The sequence below is a fragment of the Sceloporus occidentalis genome, unplaced genomic scaffold (genome assembly GCF_023333645.1).
Source record: "Sceloporus occidentalis isolate IW3139 unplaced genomic scaffold, rSceOcc1.0.p SCAF_24, whole genome shotgun sequence".
In the NCBI taxonomy this organism is placed as follows: Eukaryota; Metazoa; Chordata; class Lepidosauria; order Squamata; family Phrynosomatidae; genus Sceloporus; species Sceloporus occidentalis.
The window spans coordinates 1,040,171-1,056,175 of NW_028317004.1; positions in this window are offsets into that span (position 1 = coordinate 1,040,171).

Sequence of the window (16,005 nt, forward strand, 5' to 3'; positions counted from 1 at the left end):
TTGTGGCAACTGTTATAAGGATTCCATCTGACGCTGGTCGTCAGAAGACCTTTTCGACATGTATATCTCACTTGACAATGGTATCTATAGTGTTCGGAAGTGCGATATTTATTGAAATCAGACCATCCAAGGATTATTCAGTAGTTACGGATAAAATTGTAAATCTGGTAAGCACTGTTCTGGCACCGTTATTAAATCCGTTTGTTTACACTTTAAGAAACCAAAAGGTTAAGGACTGCATCAGAGAAGCTCGGAACAGAATAATCAACCAACAGTGAATGTTCATCTTTGTTAACAGTGTATGTTACATACTGCATATGACAATATTTAATCATAATGGTTAACTGGTTATTAATTTATTTTGGATGTAAATATAGTTAAGGCTTCTCCCTTTTTGGTGGCGATACAGTACACCCCTCACATTTTTGTAAATATTTTATTATATCTTTTCGTGTGACAACACTGAAGAAATGACACTCTGCTACAATGTAAAGTAGTGAGTGTACAGCCTCAGTGTAATGTCTAAATCTTGGCAACAAAAGTGAGTATGTCTGGAGAAGGGGTCATACGGGGCTCCTGCTGCCATTTTCGATGTTGCCATTGAGGCATTACAGCAACACCATTTAAGTGAAGAAAACGATCTTAGATCACTTTCTAAGCTTGTTTAATGCCATGATGTGACAGGCACGTCATTGGCCATTAAGGGGTTAAAATGTAGATTAAAGTATCCTCAAAGATTTGCAAAAGTGTTTTGAATTTTGTCGGACAAAGAAAGAGTTCAATTATTTAGACATAACTATAACCAGGCACACTAATAGCCTGATGGAAGATGTTTTTTTTTCAGACTTGGCCGCAGGCTAAGTCTTCATGTTCATCTTCATGTAAAACAAAACCCTTCGTATGCCACAAATATTTGCGGAATAGTGTAATTTTCACTATTACAAGAAATTAGGGAATCTTTTTTTCTTTCTACTTCGACTTGGGTTCCACAGTTTGTCCAGGAGAGCGTACATGCGGCTTGTCCTCAACAAAAAAGGCCAACAGCGGAAAGTAAACATTAGTAATTTAAAACTTCCTAAACATTTTAAAAATGACAGCCAGGACGCAAGATCCTCTGTGTTTCACACAATGGGTACTGCTCAAGAACAGACCACTACTGCATATTATCAACAGATGACACAAGATGATTGTACTGATACTAAGATGATGCAGTTGAAGAAACCAACACTGATCCATCATACTCACCTCTTACCTTTATTCCACTATTAGTAGCAGAACCGTTTTCACCCGCTATCCTTGGCCAGAAGTAAACAAGAAAATTGAAGATGAATGCAACAAGACAGAATATTGATACAGAGACGGTGCAAGACCACATAAATGGGTTATACTGTGCACCAATGAACTGTATCGGAAGGTAAGGATTCTGTTTAAATCAACAAAATTATGTTTGTAAGCATAGACTTTTCAGCTGCTTCACTGTGCCACCTAGCTCTTTGGATCACTGTGTGACTCTTCCTTCCTGGGGTATCCTTGCACTTCCTGTTATCTGACCCTTATGAATATTCATTATGGGTTCAACTCAGCACATCTTAACAATTTTAAACAAAATTAAACAAAACATATTCATATATAAAACCAATAGAACGCTTGCTGCAAAAACAAGATGTCTAGAATTTTTGACATGACAATCAACATAGAACACAAAAATGTCAATCTGCGGTTAACATTCTCAAATAGAGTTCTGACTACAAGACTTAAATCCAGATCCCCCGCAGCGCTGCAATGGACCTGGATCTTCCTCTCGGTAGACGGTGGAGGTCTGTGCGATGCGCGCAGATAACCTCCCCTGCTGCCGGCACTTCTGCAGTGGCTGCTATGACGGAGCACTGGTATCACCAGTGGCAGAACTACCGGGGTCGCAGGGGTCGCGACTTCGACCGGGCCCTGGAGTTCTGCAAGTCAGGGGGGCCCAAGGGGTGCCGAGCGGTTGCTGAAAACGACCGCTCGGCAACTCTTGGGCCCCCCTGACTGACAGAAATCCAGGATGCCTCCGCTCCCCACCGCTGCCGCCGCCGCCTGCCTCAGCGCTGCCCAGAGTGCAGTGTTGGGAGCGTGAGGTGTTTGTCTCGGGTGCCGGCGCTTCACACTGAGCGCCGGCACCCGAGACAAACGCCTCACACTCCCAACACAGCACTCTGGGCAGCGCTGAGGCAGGCTGCGGCAGCGGCGGCGACGGTAAGTGACCTACAAAGTGGGTAGATCGTGAGAAGGGGGGTAGGGAGGGAGTGGGTAGATCGTGAGAAGGGGGGGTAGGGAGGGAGTGGGTAGATCTTGAGAAGGGGGGTAGGGAGGGAGTGGGTAGATCATGAGAAGGGGGGGTAGGGAGGGAGTGGGTAGATCGTGAGAAGGGGGGGTAGGGAGGGAGTGGGTAGATCGTGAGAAGGGGGAGTAGGGAGGGAGTGGGTAGATCGTGAGAAGGGAGGGTAGGGAGGGAGTGGGTAGATCGTGAGAAGGGGGGTAGGGAGGGAGTGGGTAGATCGTGAGAAGGGGGGTAGGGAGGGAGTGGGTAGATCGTGAGAAGGGGGGTAGGGAGGGAGAGGGTAGATCGTGAGAAAGAGATAGATGGGTTGGCGGTTGGGGGGGCCCTTAACAGATTTTCGCACCGGGGCCCTGAGGTTTCTAGTTACGCCCCTGGGTATCACATGACCTTCCAGTGCTCATTCATAGAAGCCCTGGTGGAAGTGCCGACAGTAGCAGTGGGGATTATCTGTGCGCATCACACAGACCTCCACCGGCTGCCCCCACTACACACCAAGGAATCTGAAGCATGGTCTAGAAGTCTAGGGAAGCACTGGTAAGTCGGGGGAGGGTAAGAGTGGCATATGGGGGTATAAGGGCTTTCTAAAGGCAGAGTGGCATATAGGGGGTTAAAAAGAATATCAGGAGGCAGAGGGGCATATAGGGGGTTCAAAGGAACATCAGGGAGGCAGAGTGGCATATAGGGAGTTAAAAGGAATATCAGGGAGGCAGAGTGGCATATAGGGGTATTGGGCATATCAGGGGACAGAGTGGCAAATAGGGGGTCAAGAGGCATATCTGGGAGGCAGAGTGGCATATAGGGGTGTATAAGGCATATCCAGTGGGCAGAGTGGCATATGGGGGGTTAAAAGGCATATCTGGGAGGCAGAGTGGCATATAGGGGTATTGGGCATATCAGGGGACAGAGTGGCAAATAGGGGGTCAAGAGGCATATCTGGGAGGCAGAGTGGCATATAGGGGGCATAAGGCAAATCTGGAAGCAGAGTGGCATATAGGGGGATCTAAGGCATTTCTGGGGGGGCACAGTGGCATATAAGGTGGTATAAGGCATATCTGGGGACAGATGTGCAGAACTGGGGACCGGTTGGCAAATAAAAGGAAATAAAAGCAAAAAAACCCATTTTTTCTCAATCATAGTTTTTTTTTTAATATGAAAAAATAGTTTACATGTGACTTAATATTCCCCCCCCCTAAATTAATATTCAAATTTGGGGGGGGGTCATCTTATAATCAGGGTCATCTTATAAGCAAGCAAATACAGTATTTGACTATTGTTGTATTTCAAGCTCTGGGAAATTAAATGTTCAAATTGCTAAGGAAGGTAGATCTTCCGACGTGAATTGTAATACTATTAAAACTATAGCTAAACTCCCTTATGTTGAACCATCTTATCCTACCAATGATTAGACTTGTCCGCCTGCGTAGTTTTCATGTTTGTGTTCACTTGAGGCCGGAACTTACCCGGCACGTCCAGGTCCTACGCAGGAGCATTCTCTTCCATGCTGCCTGGCCAGATAGTCTCCAAACTGAGCCCCGGGTCCTTCGAAGCAGCAGACGCGTGCAATTCGCCCCCCAAGATGGTGGATGCGTGTGTTCCACCATGCTGTCAGACACATGCGTTCCACAAGCATAAACTTGCATTCCACCATCCAATATGGCGGACACAAGTACACCATTATAGAAAGTAGAGACACCTCTTTCTCCAATGATATTCCATATGTTACTGCTTCACGCTTCCCTGGCAATGGAGGCGTGATGGGGATATCAGGAAGCATAAAAACCCACAACACCATGCTTCAGTGCTATATTATTCTGAAGATGCAGAAGATATCCCAGTGTTCTTATTCCAGTTTTTGTCCCTGTCTCTGTGCCCTTGATCTTCTACCAGACTTCCCAGTTACCAGATCTTGGCTCTCTTTTGGACCTCGTTACTTGCTACCTGCCTTGACCTCGGAACTGTTCCTGACTACAGCTTGCCTACTTCTTCTGTTTAGATGTTCCAGTATTTCTGTACTTTTATCTGGTCCTTGCTATTGGGTTCCACATCCAAGCATGACATAATAACCTAGCCTTCATGGAACCCACAGGACCCAGCGACCCGTTGACTGCCATCATACAGCAACTGGCTTCCCTTGCCAACACGGTACAGAACCTACAGGCTGAGCAGGATGCTCTGCTACGGAGAGAGAAAGAGAGAGAGACATCAGGCTGTGGCCACCCCTTTGCCACCTTCTCCTGCAACCAGCGTTCCTGAATTGGCCACCGCAGCCTCAGAACTAACAGTGGCATTGCCGGATAAGTTCTCTGGAAAACATTCCCCCTACAGAGCCTTCATCACCTCCTGTGAACTGATGTTTACACTCAGGCCCGAACTTATGCTACAGACTATACTATACTGTGAGGTGGCTTCGGACACTGGACTGGACAGTGAGATGGGTCTTATTGACCAGTTCCGCCTGGGAATTTCTGATACTCTTAAGAATGAACTGGCTCATGTGGGTCTCCCCTGAAAGCTAGAAGAGCTGATCCTCCTGGTCAGACAGACCAACGCTACCAGGACAGGCGTCAGGAGAGAACCAACACCACCGCAGTCCAATCTTGCCTCCATTGTCCTTGCTGGTCAAACATGTTGTTGTGAGTTACGGAGATGGTGTTGCGGAAGGCAAGTCGGGCTCAATCCTCCTCGACCTCTGATATGGTATGGTCAATGTCCTTGGACATGCCTACTGTTATGTATAAAATGCCTATTTCTATTGTTTATTGCTTTAAATATATCAAAATGGCTGCTATGCTTTTCCTTGCTTGAAAAGAACGAAAGATATATCTAAGATGGTGCCTCCGTATGGGACTACGCCCTAGATGATACCACTCAGGTCCTGGAGGAAGACCACCCCTATATGAGAATAACCATTCCTCAACTTTTTAGTACATTTTGCACATGACGCTACACTCACTGCCTATATAAGCCTATGCAAGCCACAACAATAAAGAGAAGTTTTTACTACTGAGCTGCTGTTCAGTGTGGTTCTGCTCGCGAGTGCATGCACTGGTCTTAAACTATTAGGACGGGGGCAGATATCAGTTCTTCTTTGGTACCAATCCAAAACACTACCAAGCTTAAGGTCGGCTGGTGGTTAGAATGCCTGGGGACATTGGAGGAAGCTGTCAGTATTTTTGAACGATGGATGAAGTGAGTACCCTCTTCTTGTGTTGGTGGTAACCAGAGCTACAGTGGGGCAGCAAGGAGCATGTTAGGTTCATACTGTGCTAGGCAAGTTAAGTTATCACTTGGTATGTGTTTTTTTTAATTTGTTATTTGTTTTTCATTTATGTATTGTTTTGGTTGCTGTTTTGATAAAGCGTTTCATGTTTAAGTTTAGGCTAACAGTGTATATTTCTGTTGTTCAAAAGAACTGTGGCCTGCTAAATCTAAGTTGTCTGTGGTTAGTGGGAGATTGCCAGTTTATGGAGGTTAACAGGTAGATATTCAAAAAGGAGATTTTCCTTGGCAGCTATCTAATATTGATATGCCTCTTGCCTCCTTCTTCCTCTTAGGTTGGACATGTTTTAATACATACTTCAAATAAGATAGAAGGTTTGGGTAAAAGTATGATTGGCAATACATTAGCTACATTAAGATACGTAAAACCTGTAGGATTCTTCATTATTTAGTGAAGTTACTTCTACATTCTTTTCTCTTAACTATTTCACATTCGAGGGAGAAGACGTCCATTTTGGTGGAAGTTCGCCAGGATGTCATGTTTGTGGAGATGCGGACGAATAAAGAAGAAATAAGAGAGAAAAGATAAGAACAAGAAGATATAAGAGACACGGAAGTCAAGCTGCGAGACACGGAAGCAGAGCTGCACGGCTTGAGAAAGATCCAGTAGTAGGATCAAAATGTTGCCACAGTTGATGAAATAAATACTACTTTAAGAGTGCTGAGCTTCATTGTTTTTTGTTTCCTATTATGTTTGAATTGGGTGGAGCCTGGCTTTAGCACCTGAATCAGTGCATAGTCTTGTTTTAGAAAAACATATGGTCTTGCTTACCATAATAGAAGTACCATTTGAGAAGACTGTAATGGACTCCCAGAGTGGGTCCACTGAGTCTGCAATTGGACACCGGTATATCATGCCCCCCAACTGTCCCGATTTAGGTGGGAGAGGCCAGGGCCAGACCGGAAAATTTCCTGGTGGGCCGGCAGGTCCATGGGCCGGGTGGCCGGCAGACGAACATTCAAAACAGCCGCTGAGCGGCTGCGAGCGGGATTGGAAGCCTCCTCCGAACGCCGACCCCTAATGAAATTAAAGGGGCTGGCATGCGCGCACCGCGCCGCCCAATGGCCGTACCTCAGCACTTCATCCCACGTCTTAAAAGGGGTGGGACGAAGAGCTGAGGCACGGCCATTGGGGGGCACGTTGCATGCACGCCGGCCCCTTTAATTTCATGAACGCCGGCCTCCACCCGCTGCCCCTCCAGACACCAGGGAGTCAGAAGCAGTGGTTAGTTGGGGGGGGGGGGTGTTATATGGGCTTTTCTGGAGGCAGAGTGGCATATAGGGGGTATAAGGCATTTCTGGAGGCAGAGTGGCATATAGGGGGTATAAGGCATTTCTGGAGGCAGAGTGACATATAGGGGGTTAAAAGGCATATCATGGGGCAGAGTGGCATATAGGAGGGTATAAGGCATATCAGGGAGGCAGAGTGGCATATAGGGGGGTATAAGGCATTTCTGGGGGCAGAGTGGCAAGCTTGGGGGGCAGATGAGCATAACTGGGGGGTCAGGTTAGCAAATAAAAGGAAATACAAACAAACATTTCTCAATCATAGCTTTTATTAAATATAAAAGAATAGTTTACATGAAGTAATAAAGAAATAAAAGTTTCTTACAAGAACATCGTGAAGAATAATGTGATCACTCTTTTGTTCCACTGAATAAAATGAAACTTTTTCATCTAAAATTTTTTGTAGTAGCAAATGTTTTGATTCCATTATGTCTAATGTATTTAATTAATTAGGGCCTTTTAACACTTTTGCTTTTTGGCATTTTCATATAAATAATGTAATGTAATAAAAAGAATAGTTATTTGTATGGCAAATAGTGTGACTCGGGTATGTATTAGGGGTGCGTGTGGGTATAAGAGTTCCACCGCAAGATAAACTATATGGGTCTGGTCTCCAAATGTCTCCAGGGCTGCTTTTCATTCCCAGTCCAGCCGTGGTTGAGGCGAGATCTGCACTTACCTCAGGTGCAGCTGCTGTGGGGGGGGGGGGGGGCGCATAGCCTCCCGATCAGCAGCTGCAACCTGCAGACTAGTTGGGAGATCACGATCTCCCTCTAGTCAGCTCAACATTAGGGAGCGCGAGGTCTGTCACTTCAGACCTCGCTTTATTGCTCCCTAATCACTTGCACTCCCACCATAGGATACAGGATGGAGGCTGGAGGAAGAAGGATGGAGGAAGAGGTAAGAGATGGGGAGAAAAGGGTGTAAGGGCAGTGTATGTGTATGTATGTGTTTGTAAGCTTGTGTATGGGCCGGTGTGTGTAAGAGCAATATAGTTATTTTGTAGCTGGTGTGTAAGGGCAGTGTACATGTATATGTGTGTGTGTGTGTGTGTAAGGGCAGTGTACATGTATATGGGTGTGTGTGTAAGGGCATTGTATATGTGTGTGTGTAAGGGCAGTGTAAATGTATGTGTGTGTTAGGGCAGTGTACGTGTGTATGTGCGTGTAAGGGCAGTGTACGTGTATATGTGTGCGTGTAAGGGCAGTGTATGTGTATATGTGTGTTTATGGGCAGGTGTGTGTAAGGCCAGTGTATGTGTATATGTGTGTGTGTTAAGGCAGTGTATGTGTATATGTTTGTTTATGGGCAGGTGTGTGTAAAGGCAGCGTGTAGGGGTCCTGGGAGGGAGGCTAACATTAGCCTTTTTAAAGGCATTTTAGTTCACAGCTAGCATCTGCAGCTTTACTGTTGCTGCACTTCCCATGACGCTCAGCCAGCATCATGGGAGTAGTATGTCAGGCTGAGCCTTATGGGAATTCAATCCAATGTGTTGGTTTTTTTAATATGCATGACTGTGCTGACAAAAATGAAGCGTGTTTTAAGTGGCGATGCAAGCTCGACATTTTAAAGTGCAATTGCTTGTATTGGTGAGTTCCGCAATTTTTTTTTAAAAAAAGTCTCCCTCTTTCACATTTTAAAATTTTGGGAGGTATGGGAGTGTGATTTCAATAACAATATTACTAATATGATTAATATGATTGTTAGCAGCAATCACACTCCTATCATGCATAGTCAGCCAGTACATGCTGGAATCTAGGAATACTCTCACTGTCTGTCTCTCATACGCTCTCACAGTGTCTCCCTACCGTCTCTTCTGGCCACTTCAGCATCCCTGTCGCCTTTCCCGCAGCTCTGCTTCTTCTCTTACCGCTTCTTCTTTTTCTGTCTTCTTCCTCCGTCCACTTCTCCCTGTTGACAAGGCCTACAGGAGTGCTTCCACATAAGGGCAAAGCCTCCGCACACTATGTGGACAGTCTCTCCCCCAAGAGCTCTGGGAGGCCTGGTCAACAGACAAAGAAAGAAGACAGAACAGAGGAAACATGTAATAAATTGTGACATTTTCACTGAATCCAGTACATTGTTGATTAGAGGAAGCAGAGGCAGATTTTAGCTGATGGCTGCACAGAGCTTAATGGAGTATAGAGTCCTATACAGAGGTACAGGCCTGATATTATTTTAGACTAACAAATATATAAGACAAGGCCAATACCTGATTACGTTTTGAGCCTTTACAACATTAAAAACTTAAAAACAAAAATTTCTCTCTTGAATCTGAATTTTACAGGCATAAGACACTACAAAAATATTTTCCTATTCATATCCCATGTGAGTTATTGTAAAGGCCAGAAGGAAATTTCTTTGGCAGACTACATTTCTTACCTCATCTCTACTCAACTGCTGCATTTTATAAATCCTTCCACTGGTTCCCCATACACTACATAAAAATGTAAACTCTTGATCTTTGCTTATCGGACCTTAAACAACACTACACTAAAACTTGCTTCAGTCCCAAACCTTTATTACTTTTTTTACCACTTGGGTTTCCAAAATGTCACTCTTATGTACCTATTCTCTAGAACAGGGGCGTCCAACATGCGGCCTGCGGCCCTTGAGGTGCGGACCGTGTGAGATCCGCAGGCAGGGCAACCGGGATCGCAGAATTGCAAGGGCCCTGCTGCTTTCCTGTAGGTTGCTCGCACAGCAGTGTCTTTTGTACCGTACAGGGGAAGCAGAACCCAGTGGAGTCACGTGAATTTATGTCACATCAAATTACTCCGCTCCATTACTTCCGCTGTTTGGCACAAGAGAAGTTGCTCACAAGCTACACAGTGAGAAGCAGTAGCCCCTGCATAAGTCTGCTAGTGAGAGATCTGCAGTCCAGGCAAGTGGTTGGGGGTGGGGTTGTATATGTGATTGAGGGAATTAATCTGTGAATGAATGAGTATATGAATGGGTGTATGTGTAATAGCATGGATGTGTAAGTGGGGGGGCATGGCACAGGGAGTCTGTAATTGACTGCTGGCAGCGTCAATACACAAGTGGGCAGCCAGCTAGGTTTCAGCAATCACAGTCCTATCATGCCCAGGTTCCTGCATTTACTGGTTGCCTGGGCATGATAGGAGTGTGATTGCTCTTAACAATCACACTCCTATCATGCCAAATCAGCCAGTACATGCTAGAACCTTGGTATGTCTGGGCATGTTAGGAGTGTGATTGCTAATGCCGTTTTTTTCTCTCACTGAAAAATGAGGGCGGCTCCCGAACATATACATTTCTGATGAAGTGGCCCGCTGCAGGAAAAACTTGAGACACCCCTTCTCTAGAATCCACTTTCTTTTACCAAACTATGTGCTACCTTTTCTAACTTTAAATGCTCACTAAAAGCACACCTGTTTAGAAAAGTATCCTTCAGCACCTGTATGTCTTATTGGTAATCTTGTATATTGCCAATTTCAGCTGGTGCCCTATAAGTAAAACATAATATCAGTTGCCTTGAGAAATCAGTTATAAATAAAAAAAATTTAGCTTCAGATTAGCACTGTAAGAAAGTACACATAGTAATTTCAGTGAGTTACATCAAAATACATCAAGTAAAAAACTAAATATACTTATGTATTTGAGTGTTTCAATGTATTGCTGGATGATTCAATAATAATCATTAATCTGTGGAGATATATAATCTATTGAGACCCTTTCTGTTGATATATTCCCATTGCCACAGAGAGGATTTTTTTTATAGCATTCTTAGCTCTACTATAAATACAATCTTATTATAAGACACAGCAGCACATCATAAAACCAGGTAAGTAGTGACATTCACTGCCATCTGTTTAAGTTCTTTAGATAAGTAGCAACTTGAGGCAAAAAAGAACATTAGAAATCTGAAGAAATAAACATGTTTGCCTGAACAAAATAAAAAAAAAACTAATTTCTGTTTTGCCAAAATAATGGCAATAACTGCAAATTTAACCCTTCCACCCACCATGATAATTTGGTGGAACTAAAATATATATGAATATATAAAAATCAAACCAATATTGACTTTTTTTTTTGTTCTCTTCAATGCCACACTTTTTTCTTGCTATTGTAGCACATACTGTACGTTTGGATAATTTACAGAATGGCATCCCTGGAAAATAAAAAATGATCGCTATAATGCTATGTTGTTTATCAAGCTGGCACTTTAGAAAATAAATGGCTAACCTGAAATAATAACCAGGTAAGGGGAAATTCTTCATTCACTAGATTTGTACAAGACCACAGAGGCTTCAGAGAAACTGGGGCTAGCCCTAGATAAAGCAATGTTGACTAGTAATAGTAAAGAGCTAATATTCTGAATAATAACGTTCTTTGTTTTCTTGGTATATGTGAATTTTCCACTGGCTGGTGAAGAAGACTACTTTATTTTGCTTCTAAATTCTCCATAATAAATTAAAATCATATTTAGTATGTCTGCTTTTACAATGGAAATCATAAACCAAACTGTAATGACAGAATTTGTATTGAAGGGATTTTCTGGTGGCCTCACAATTCATATTGTGTTGTTTGTGACACTGTTTCTGGTCTACCTTGTAACATTAGCTGGAAACATATTCATGATAGCTTTATTATGTTGTGATTCACACCTTCACTCACCAATGTATTTTTTCTTGGTATGTCTGTCATTTTTGGAAGTTTGTGGAATTTCGACTGTGACTCCTAAGCTTTTGGCCATCCTTATTGTAAAGCAAGGACATATTTCCACTAATGAGTGTTTTACTCAATCCTTTTTTTACTTTTTCATATCATCTTCAGACTTTCTTCTGTTGAGCATCATGTCATTTGATCGTTTTGTTGCCATCTGCTATCCGCTTCAATATACCATAATAATGAAAAATAGCCTCTGTATTAAATTAGTAGTTGGGTGTTTTATCATTTCATTTTCCTGTCTTCTATATCCTACCTTAATTATTCCCAAGCTACCCTTTTGCGGACATATATTGGATCATTTCTTTTGCGAAGGTGCAGCCATGATGAAATTAATTTGTGCTGATACACGCTTACTCAAACTTAATACAGTAATATCCTCAGTTTTCATCTTAATTGGGCCTTTAATAGTTACAACTATATCTTATATCCTTATTGTGTCAATTGTAATAAGGATTCCATCAGATACTGGTCGACGGAAGACCTTTTCAACATGTATGTCACACCTGACAATGGTATCTATAGTGTTTGGAAGTGCCATTTTCATTGAAATCAGGCCTTCTAAGAACTATTCAACAGAAACTGATAAAAAGGTAAATCTGGTAAGCACTGTATTGGGACCTTTATTAAATCCATTTGTTTACACTTTGAGAAATGAAAAGGTTAAGAACTCTATCAGAGATGCTATTAGACTGAACAGAAAACTCCTCTGAAGCACAGTGAGGTGCTTCATGATGACTAGTCATGAAGTTAATTCTGTGAATGTGGTATGAGTATTAATGTTAAACTCAAACAATAGATTTTCTTTTTCTAACAATGACATTATGTCCACATGAAATCTTGCATTAGATCATAACATAATTAAGCTAATTTCATAAATTGTAAATGGTAGTTTGAATTCTTGTATGGAAGGGCTAAGTAAACAAGTTGTTCATAATTATTTACAAAGACTTAACGTTTGCTATTTTCTAGAAGAATACTTTTTTATATTGTCACTTAAAAGCAAAATGTTACATTCTAAGTCATAATATAAGCATTTATTCCTAACATACACGGAGCCTTATTGTTTAGATATACATTTGGTGGCAATATTGTTTTCATTAAAATCAGATACTTTTATAAGAAAAGCATTTCGCCAGTCAACATTTTAACTGTATGGCTAAAACCTTTACTTCATAACATATTTAAAAGTTATAAAGTCATATTTTGATGTTTCATGTGGAGGTCAGTGTTGTATTACAATACCTTACCAAAGTAGTTTTGGGTGATTTACTTGTCTTTTTCTAAATAAGGAATATCTTTAATATATATAAGAAAAATCCAGCATGGAAAGCTTTTTTTTTTTTTTTTTTTTTTTTTACGTTATATGATCTGTAGTTGTTTAATAGATTTAATTGTTTCATTCTCTTCCTTCCTTCTTTTTGTTTGTCTTAAATCCATATGTTCTCTTCCATGTGGAATTAAAGCATAACACAGTGATTAGCACCATCTAGTGTCTGAATATTCCATTTGTTTCAGTAGTTAAATTTATAAAGACACCAGAAGGATCTGAATTCACATGGTTATAAGCACTCACTGGCCACTTTATTAGGTACACCTGTTCAATTGCTTGTTAACACAAATAGCTAATCAGCCAATCACATGGCAGCAACTCAATACATGTAGACGTGGTCTAGACAACTTGCTGAAGTTCAAACCGAGCATCAGAATGGGGAAGAAAGGGGATTTAAGTGACTTTGAACGTGGCATGGCTGTTGGTGCCAGATGGGCTGGTCTGAGTATTTCAGAAACTGCTGATCTACTGGGATTTTTACGCACAACCATCTCTACAGAGAATAGTCCGAAAAAGAGAAAATATCCAGTGAAGGCAGTTCTGAAGGCAAAAGGGGGTCCAACCCTAGTAAGGTGTACTTAATAAAGTGGCCAGTTAGTGTAAAGCATGCCACACTTTACCAGTGATCATTTTATAATCGTTTTCTACCTGTATTTTTTTCTGATTGTGGTGATTTTCTTTTCTCTCAGGGATTTGGTGATTTAATATTTTTATATAAAGAAGCTTTGAGGACATTGTTTGACAGTACTAGATGAGCCGTGATGGTTTTCGTATAGACTAAAAAGATACATTTTACTCTCCATCACCTGGACAAAGATGGCTAGGATGATTTTATTTTCTCCTACCTGCGATAAGTGGACCTAAGAGAATTGGTAGGGATACAGAGATCTTAAGGAGAGGTAACCAGGATGGACCACTGCTCTATTTAGCGTTTTGAGCACAGCCCCCTCTAAGATGAACACCAGAGAGACTTTGCTATGTAAATCTAACCACATTTAAACTTTATCAGATAGACCCCATCATTCTACTACCTTAATTTCACTTTTCAAATCCCTCCTCCTTTAAGTTCATCTGTGCTGAATCCTCAAAGATGGTGTTTTCTTTTATAATGTAAAGTGTCACTGAATTTGTAATATATTTTTGTAAAGATCAGTAAAAAAACTTTGAATGTCTCAAATAACAATGCAATTAGATTTTGTTATAAACATGCATTTGGCAGTTCTATTCAGGTGCATACAGGATGGACTAAATGCCCAACACATGTCTACTACTTGCCAACTTTATCTAAAAGATCTATTTATCCACGAGTTTCTGATCAGTTGCAATAGAATTGGAACACTGTTCCAATTCACAATTTCCACTGAAAAGAAGAGGTGAGATCAAACTCAGTTTCCACCCCTTCAAATAAATAATATAGTTTGGAAAAACTCAATAAAACTGTATATTCCAGGTCCACTTATCAACCAGGGGAGGGGCAACTATATTATAATAACTGAAGGATACAATGTTGGACTGTGAAAAGTTGCAAATCTAATAGGTAAACAATGATTTTTTATTGACATCCATATGGTTCACTAGATGGACTGCACTCCCTTCCTTGGCTCACTTAGTTGGGATGAATCATCCAGATTGACCATGGAGTAAGTGGAGCAATTACTCTAGGGCCCTGGAGTAGTGTGGGGCCCACAGCACCTAGCTTAATTCAGGGCAACTGTCTGGGCATCTGACACATGAGAGGTGTCAAAAAGATGCTGTATACTCACAGGCCAGCCTAACACACATTTAAGGCATGCACCATGCAGTGCTCCCTCCCTTGTAGCACTCTCACATCCAAGCACCAGTGTTTTGGTGTCAGAGAGATAGAGGGAGTTGAGTAGTGGTTTTAACCCCTTCAGTCCCAGGGGTTTTTGGTACCTCAAGTCCCGGAGCAGTTTTGATATCATAGTTACATAATTACTCTGAATCCTCACAAAATTAAGAAAATCCCCTCCAAATTTATCAATTCAGGTGTCCTGATTTCAGAAATACCTCGTGTATATAGACTTTTTATACTTTCCCAGCACTTATAGGGAACATACTATAAGGTGTACATTATTTTGTACAAAGCCGTAGAATTTTTACATTAGGTATGATGAGATTACAACTCTAATAATAAAAAATAAACCAAAGATTCCCACAAAAGTATATATTTCTGTAAAGCAGACAACCCAGACTATCATATCAGGGGTATTTGGGCACTCTTCATACAGCTTTTTGGCCACCCATGAAGTTGGCTGCTGAAATTATTTCCCGTGCTTTTTTCACCAACACTTCTTAGTATTTTGTAGGATTTTTAGGATTTTTTGCACAGGGTATGTTTTTTGGCAGAGAAATCCAGCCTAAATACCACATATGCATAGTTTTTTGTGGGTTTCTGGATATTACAGGGCACAAATTGGACCATGTGCCTTATAGATTCACATTTCTCATTTGGGCCTGTTTAGCACACAGCTAATTCAAAATTGTCCAGTTTAGTAGTTGGAGCCCAGTATGCATGGCTGGAGACGTGGGTGATTCAAAAGTGAGGTACTGATAGGGATGAGACGTAGACGAAGTCAGGGTTAGCAGAGGTCGGTTCAGGCAGCGAAGGTTCAAACACGAGAAGGCAAGTGAAGGGTCAATATCCAATGAAACAATGATAAGGCAGCAATGACTTGAATACACAGAGAGCACAGTATATCTGAGCACTGAGTAAACTAAAGGACACAGATTTATAGGAAGGAGGGAGGGGTACTCCCTCTGATGTAAAGATTAACCTAATTCCATACACCTGAGAATGTTGCCGACTGTGCCTTTGAGAAGAGGATTTGTATGCGCGCGCGCCACTAGAGGACGAGTGTGAGAGATGGAACGTGTTCTCTTTCTCTGTTGGGACAGCCCTGCAGTTGTGTTCTGGCCATCCTGAAGATCACGGTGCCGGGAAGAAGATCACGGTACCGGGAAGAAGATCACGGTACCGGGAAGAAGATCGGGGAGTGAGCAGGTCTGCCACGTCAGACCCCTCTTTGTGCGTCGCCATATTGGCGGCGTGGGTCGGAAGGAGGACGCGGCGTGGGAC